The sequence below is a fragment of the Helicoverpa armigera genome, chromosome 7, assembly GCF_030705265.1.
Source record: "Helicoverpa armigera isolate CAAS_96S chromosome 7, ASM3070526v1, whole genome shotgun sequence".
NCBI classification, from domain to species: domain Eukaryota; kingdom Metazoa; phylum Arthropoda; class Insecta; order Lepidoptera; family Noctuidae; genus Helicoverpa; species Helicoverpa armigera.
The window spans coordinates 6,134,659-6,140,885 of record NC_087126.1 but is presented as its reverse complement, the minus strand read 5'-3'; the positions used below and the strand labels follow the sequence as shown (position 1 = coordinate 6,140,885).

Here is a 6,227-nt window from a genome sequence, read left to right as displayed (position 1 = left end):
AGAGCATAATCTCTTCGGCCACACTCCTGGCCCAAATTGGGAAATCCTAATTTATTCGGTCAAGCCACATGTCTTCCCCAGGCTTATAGCAAAGCCCTGACTCCTTTTCCTGCCCTTTCTCCGTTGTCACGGGTAATCCATGCAATGTTACCTTTTTCTTGGTATGTCTGTTTTCAAAAAGTAGGTATATAGCTCGGATTAATAAATAAGCAAGTATGCTTCATGAAAATATTAATTAGACCACAGCTATAATTTCATGCTCAGATAATCATGTCTGTCAAACTTTACGGTAAAGTAAAATGATAATGCACTTGTCAATCGCCGGTACTAGAGCTGCCAAAATAATTTAATCGTTAAACTTATTCCCGAAGGATAACTTTATTAAACAAAGTTTATTCCAACGTATTAAGCACCCAAAATTACCATATTATCCACTAGCCATTTTCCCGCGATTGTACCCGCTTCCCGTGGGAACTACTACTCGTACCGGGATAAGACATAGCCTATATTACTTGGGAAGAGTGCAGCTTTCCATTAGTGAAAGAACTTTTAAAATCGGCCCAGTAGTTTTTTTACTTTATCCATTACATACAAACAAAATATAAATACATATTTAGGTACAAAACCTGGAAGGATTATTTAACTTGCTTTTATTGGTAAAAAATAAAGTAATTTTTATTACTCGTTAATTAATTTATGACCGTTTTTTAACTAGAAATAAAAAGAAAGTCTTATCAGTTGAATAATATCAGCGGAAGGTCCCGTACTTGTACGTTGCATGCATAATAAGTTGGTTTCTACGGAAATTATGTAATGAGAATCATTTTTGCCAGTCAGAACCGTTACTTACTAATTAACATACACGCTCTTTAACCTATTATAAATGTCGTATAAAAAGAAATCCTTCAAGGGTTTCCTATAGTTTTTCAAATGTGATGAAATGAAAACACTGTGGTTTTGAAAGTCCAGATGCAAAACTTCATGATAAGATGAAAAGGATGGAATCTGAACGCTCATTAACAAACTTAGTTTCCTCACCACATCAGCTGTTGTACTGTTTATATTTTTTTCGTTCAAAGCTTCTGATGGTATGTTTACAAATGCTTCATAAATGTTACCAAACACTATCAAAGAGAATTTGAGTGGTAACGATATTAATTTGCCAATACACTAATATTTTGTGTATGTTTGCATGAATCCGTTTATCCTATTTATAATTTATACACGAAAAGTTTGTACGTATTTATGTATGGACGTTTACTCAACAAAATATAGCGGCTACTTTTTATGTAGTACTCGAGACGCGAGGAAAACTGTGTTAGTTTAATTATAAAAACGTGAAAATCGTATCAATGAAATTTAAAATCCTGCCAGCCAGAATGGATGCAACAACGAATTTCCTGAAAAACGTGAAATAAAGATAACAAAGAGTGAAACCTCCGCTTTATTCCCTTGATAATGTGTCGGAAGATAAACGTAGGTGTACAATAGTACGTGCAGCGAGATGGTATCACTTCTCTTTATCACAGTGGCCAGTGTGAAGCCGACAGCGGCATGGAAGACACGCGCGCTTGCCGCGTCGCGACGCTACGGCTCACGCGATTTACGTAAACGCGATCGCGAGTTTCAAAGTTTTTTTGTAAGGTAAGTAATTTTTTTTTGTTTTGATTATAGTGTGATAATTTATTGTAGAAGTTGGTAAATATAGTTAATTGGTTTTATACGGATTTATTTATCCAAAATTTATCAGTTCATTAATACAATGTTCGTCACAAATTCAATTGTTTATATTTTATAATTGGTGCTCATTTTCCTTGTCATAACAGTAAAAGCTTGCTAATTGACATGTCTGTGAAATGACAGTAACAATATTTCAGTTAAATTATTCATATTTGAATGGATGAAAAGAGCCGACATTCTCGAACTCATTAAAATCATATCAGCCTATTGAAACCAATATGCCTTTTGTCAGACTAAAGTAGGTATTGAAATTAACTGTCATTTTTCATACAGAAGATAGGTATATATTTTAGGTAAAAACATTTGCAAAGTATTTGCTTTTTAAAGATTTACTTATTTATTTTATTTTATTTTTTATTTTTTTATTTATTTTGATTTCTATTAAGTATTCTAAAACAGTACCTATTTCATAAACAGTTGTTCATAACTTCATCGTGAAACCAATTCCAGAATTTCCAGTTTCATTAATTTTATGATAACAATCAAACGCAAATTCACTTGGAGACTTTCGGCACCTTCACGACGGTTTTAATTTAAGCACTCACGGATTGATGACAATTTTGTATTATGTTCATTAAGAGGGTAAACAAACAACTTCTTTCGGCTGTCGTATATGTTTGTAGTAGGTATATGCGTACTCTTACTACCTTTCAAAATATTCTGTCTATTCATTGGCTTACTTACAAAATATGAGAATTTGACATTACTAACTAATAAGCAAATCAACAAAAAGATAGAACGTATACTCAGCAAAAAATAGTGTAACAAGAACTTTGTAGATTTTCATTCTTCGATTTTCAAAAAGGAGATGGCCAAAAAAACACCCAGAATCGACAGGAACTTCATATGTATGATTGGATTCAGTATAATTTGTGGATTTTAAAAAGTATTTCAAATCATCTAAAAACCATGGGGTTCTCTTTTTATAACGTTTTTTCGATCAAGATTTTAGTTCACAAAAAAGTTTACTTTTACTATTTGATGTTCGTTAGAAGTTGAATGCAGACTCGTGATTGGCCCGTTTTGCATTACGTTATATTTGACAATGTCACATGGCGCGATTTTCAAAGACAATTTCTCCAAAAACATTTCAGTGAAGGTTGCATGTAACTGCGAAACCTCTCCAAGTAGGTAAGGCCGGTGCTTAATCGTATCTGGAGTGGTTAAATACAAGACCTTTTAATCTCCAGGCCAACTCTGTAACTATGGGGATATTACCATTGGCTTGTATAATGTTAGTGTACCTTGTTTTTTATGTGCCTTGATGTAAATAATCTTATAAATCAACATAAATTCAACATAACTTATTTTTGTGAAAATATGATATAGCTCCTATACCCCATGGATTTCAGGCTGGATTTTTTGGCACCATCAAAGGTCAATAATAATGAACCCATTGGTACCCATTTCGTTGCTGTCGATTCTGGGTTTTTTTTCTATGAAAATTTGGCCATCTCCTTTGCTATGCAAAGGCATAATGCAATGCAAAACTTCTAGAGTTCATAAAAGTTTGTAATAGACAACAAGAAGGTTCAATTAAACTTAGGATCTTGATTTTAGGATCACATTATAAATTGAATTAAGAATAACAATTTTCTGAGAATTTTCCAACATTGATATTTTCATAAAAACATTTTATAATCATTGTTTGATTAAAAAAACATGAATTCTCAGTAAGCTTTAATTAAAAATCGCTATTCATTTTTATTAGATTGTTTATGCAAAACCTGTGTATCAAAAATTACTTTCATTCGAATTATTAGGTGCTACGTACGTATCAGATGTTTATAAATTATTCATAACACATATTTTATAGCTTTATTTTTTTTTCAGCTTCTGAGTAATACAATAGATATGAAAATAACTCTTTATACAGTTTGATCAGTGAGTGTAAAATCAACTTTTCTTACATAGGAGGAAAGATTACGAGTATTACGACCTTTCCCATATAAACCGCATTTCACCGTTGGTATGTTTTCACGATGTTGGTCGGGGTTCAAGAATGAAGCGAATACGTGGTCGCATTCCGGAACTTTCGAGAGCACTGCATGGAGTAGAAAGAAAATGGATAACTTTTTTTAGACTGGCCATGTTTTATGTATCCAACCTGAGTCCTGTCATATTTCCATCTTGACTCCTAATGGAAAAGTAGCATAAGCCGCACTTGAAGACCAGAATACGATTTTTTATCCTCTGCAATTTTTCAGTAAAAATGTAACAACCAAATAAATGCCCACTACTACTAGCTTTCATAATACATCAGAATAAAAACGAGAAACAACAATACATAGGTTTAGGTATGCACTCACTAACTTCTATCAAGAGGCACGTTAATCGGTTTATTTGTACTATAATCTTCTAAAGTTACTTATCTTCAGTATACACAAAGGCTTATACTGCAGCTTCACGCCATTCAAAAGCCTCGTAATATTCCTTCAGCTGAATACTCTCATGTCCATTGAGAATTCTTGAACATCGCGCGTCAATGATAAAAGACGGTCGTTCATCACCAACTATAACATTTCCAATACATTTTACCATCAAGTCACTTTTGATGTATAATTTCCGGATCTTTTGCCGTGAATAACATATTTACACCTACTTAATATGCGCACGCATATACTTACAGATTTGTATGAACGAAGCCATGTTTCTTTCTGAGCGAAATTTTTACCCAACTTTAATTTTCGTAATTATAATCCTGTCATGAGTTATGCTACAGTCAACATACTTTGTAGCGTTTTTTTACGGGTTTACTTAGTACCATAAAACTTATTAAAAAAGGTTGGCAAAATGTCGTGCCTTTCATATTTTATTTTACAGTCCGAATGAATAAACGCGTTAGAAGGGTTGTGCGCAGGATACGAATGCTTTTTACTACTGACTATAAAATAATACTTTTTATGTGCGAACACTCAGACAGACAATTTAAATGTTAGCTCCATTAACTTGAACGTTATGTTAACAGAATATGGGTCGGGTGTAATTAACAGCTGTGCCTACACTACTACGTTTTTCGCAATTGATGTTATGGATCTACAGACCGTTGCGCTCAAAAATAGAAAAATAACAAAGCTCCGCTTTTATTCGTTGGTCCAATAAAACTTTAGTGCGTGAAAAAGTTTTACATAATCCGCGGATGCAAACGGGACCTAGAATCGAAATAAAGTTCGATCCGAGTTTTGCTACTTCTAATACTGTTGCACTACAAAAAGTTATGAGACAATAAAATGTTATCACTGATGCACAGTTTCAGCTACTGGGAACTGTTAAGACTGACAAATACGTAACAAAGTCGTCACTGCACTTCGCAGTAACAACTACCAGGAACTCAGTTACACTATGAATGAAATTGTTAACAAAGATTTTGCGTAAGAAACATCTTCATTGCATATTAATTTAATAATTCAAACCAACATTTAATTGCAATATCATATTATAATGATGTTGATATAAAAAAGCGCAACTTGATACTCCACTTCATTTTAGATGTAAATCCCTGTGTGGGACCGATATTTCCCATAAGCCTTCTGAACAAACGCGTGGGATGTTACTCGTGGGAAGCGATAAAGGTCCTTTTAGTTTGGTCAATGAAACTCGTGAATTTAATACAATATTTTTTCTATTATGAACAAACAGGTAAAGAAAACAAAGTACTTGAAAATATAACCTAATTTTAGTAAAGAAAACCTCTCAAATGCCGTCTAAAAATTAATTAGCAAGTAGCATTTATTTTTGTTCACAACAACAGCTTATTTGAGTGAAATAAGCTTAATATTACGAATTAAACTATTTCGGATGAGTCCCAGTGGTAGCATCTGTCATATTGCTAAGTTATTTAGAGTTCAGTACAAAATTGTAGTTAAACTAACTTTTCGAACTGTTCGTAAATTTTGCTTTGTACTTTCACACGAATTATTAAGTAGCATTAAACTGAGTCGTGACAATAATCAGCCATAAATTAAACTGAAAATAATTAATACGAAAGTATCTTGTCAACTTATTTATAGGCAACCACCACATGTGTATCATTATCGAATGTTTTCATTTATACCTAATTTATCGATATCGGTAGTAAACCACTTCATTACAGCTTTAAAATTTCTCTTTTACTCGTTCAAGCTTTAAAAGGTCGATCAGAAGTGGAATAAAATCCGGCCGTCATGCCCAGACCTTGTTAGTACCACATATTTTTTACAACCACTTATTTACGTTACTGTGCAAAATATGCCTATTTGTAAAATAATAAAATGGGTAACGAGCGGGGATTTTTTATAATATGTTAAACCTTTTACGTCCTAAGACACAAAGACATAACTTCTATGTGCGTACAAGATTTTGTATATGAATAAGTTTTGTTTGGGATTGTTCCCAATAGTCCAATGCTATATAACCTTTGCCTTCGGGCCTTTGGACTTATATATCAGTTACACCCATATAACAAAGCTATGTAATTAAAACTTTTCTATGGTAAAGTGTATCGATAC

At 33.0% G+C, this 6,227-nt stretch overlaps 1 protein-coding gene across 1 annotated transcript in view; it reads left to right on the top strand.

Moving 5' to 3' along the window:
• The first annotated feature begins 1,518 nt into the window (after positions 1 to 1,518).
• Positions 1,519 to 6,227, top strand: part of LOC110380088 (monocarboxylate transporter 10) — an 82,419-nt gene continuing 77,710 nt past the window's right edge. The window contains exon 1 of the mRNA XM_049847760.2: positions 1,519 to 1,644. The gene's annotated coding sequence lies outside the window, so the exon portion shown is untranslated. The remainder of the gene's footprint in view (positions 1,645 to 6,227) is intronic.